The sequence below is a fragment of the Vigna unguiculata genome, chromosome 10 (assembly GCF_004118075.2).
Source record: "Vigna unguiculata cultivar IT97K-499-35 chromosome 10, ASM411807v1, whole genome shotgun sequence".
Lineage (NCBI taxonomy): Eukaryota > Viridiplantae > Streptophyta > Magnoliopsida > Fabales > Fabaceae > Vigna > Vigna unguiculata.
The window spans coordinates 16,159,344-16,160,751 of NC_040288.1; the positions used below are offsets into that span (position 1 = coordinate 16,159,344).

A 1,408-nucleotide genomic window follows, 5' to 3' on the forward strand; every position below is an offset into this window, starting at 1 on the left:
AGGCTATCATCGAAATGCGCAGCCCCACTACCGTCAAAGAAGTCCAACGCCTCATCGGCCGCCTCACAGCCATCTCCCGCTTCCTACCCAAACTAGCTTAACAAACTCAACCCATAATCCAGCTCCTAAAAAAATCCGCCCGGTTCACATGGACTGATGATTGTGAACAGATCTTCCAAAAACTCAAAACAACCCTAACCTCACCCCCTATCCTCCACAAACCTGACACCAGCCAACCCCTGCTGGTATATATCACGGCCACCGACTATACTAGTCTGTCTTTTAATTTCCTATTTTGATTACTGATGCACATTGTACCTGGTTTAGTTGTGGCATAGTTGTGTACCTTGGTTATTATATGGAGTAGTGTTTAAACTCCAGGACTGTGTTTCTGTATTATACTGTGTGACACTTCCTTTAATCATGATTATAAATTAAATGGGGTGTTACAATCTATAATTTAATTTTGCTGCAACTTGTATTAATCCTAAATAAATTAAATTATATCTATCTTTAATATGTTGATTTAAACAAAATTATTTTAAAAAATTCAATTTTTTTGTTATTTTTTGTTTTTGGATTAAATGATATCATCTTTAAGATTGATCTAAACGAGTTTTTTTAAATTTTAATTTTTTTGTTATTTTTTGTTTTCGGATTGTTGAATTGTACTACTATATAGATTTCATCTTGATGAAAATACCAAAATTCGTATTGTTTATATATATGATATTATTTTTTTAGGATGTCCTATGCCAGAAATACTTCATATTTTTTTATAACTATTGGTATTGATTATCTCTTTAATTAGTTTTCTATCTCAACTATTTGTAATTCTTTATCATTATTATTTATTATATTTTGTATACTTTGCGTGTTTTAAGAGTTAGAGGTACTCAGTTAGCAAAAAAACTAAAAGTACAATATATATATATATATATATATATATATATATATATATATATATATATATATATATATATATATATATATATATATCGTCAATAGACGGGTTCGAACCTATGCGGGCATAACCCAACAGATTTCAAGTCTGTCTCCTTAACCACTCGGACATATTGACACTTTGCTAAGTGATCACTATTAGGGTTAACTGTTTAATTAGCATTATTATTATCGTATTAATATATATTATTGAAGCAATTTGATTTTATCTATAACAATCTATACAAATTCACATCCATTGATTTTAAATAAACACCCCTTGATGACAATTTTACATATGTCCCATTTAATGGTTTTGCTATCTTTTTCCAGCCATGAACGTAGTTCCCATTTTACCCCCAAACTCTTGAAGCTCGTCATTCTAATTGATGGGTTGTATTACAAAATTACGTTTCCCTCTCATCTTTGATGTTCATTTCTCTTGTTATTGATTGATTGACGTATC

At 30.4% G+C, this 1,408-nt stretch overlaps 1 non-coding gene across 1 annotated transcript; it reads right to left on the reverse strand.

The window, feature by feature from the left end:
* Positions 1–999: 999 nt before the first annotated feature.
* On the reverse strand, positions 1,000–1,081 carry TRNAS-UGA. The gene has a single exon. It is a non-coding gene; the product is annotated as a tRNA-Ser (tRNA).
* Positions 1,082–1,408: the final 327 nt, after the last annotated feature.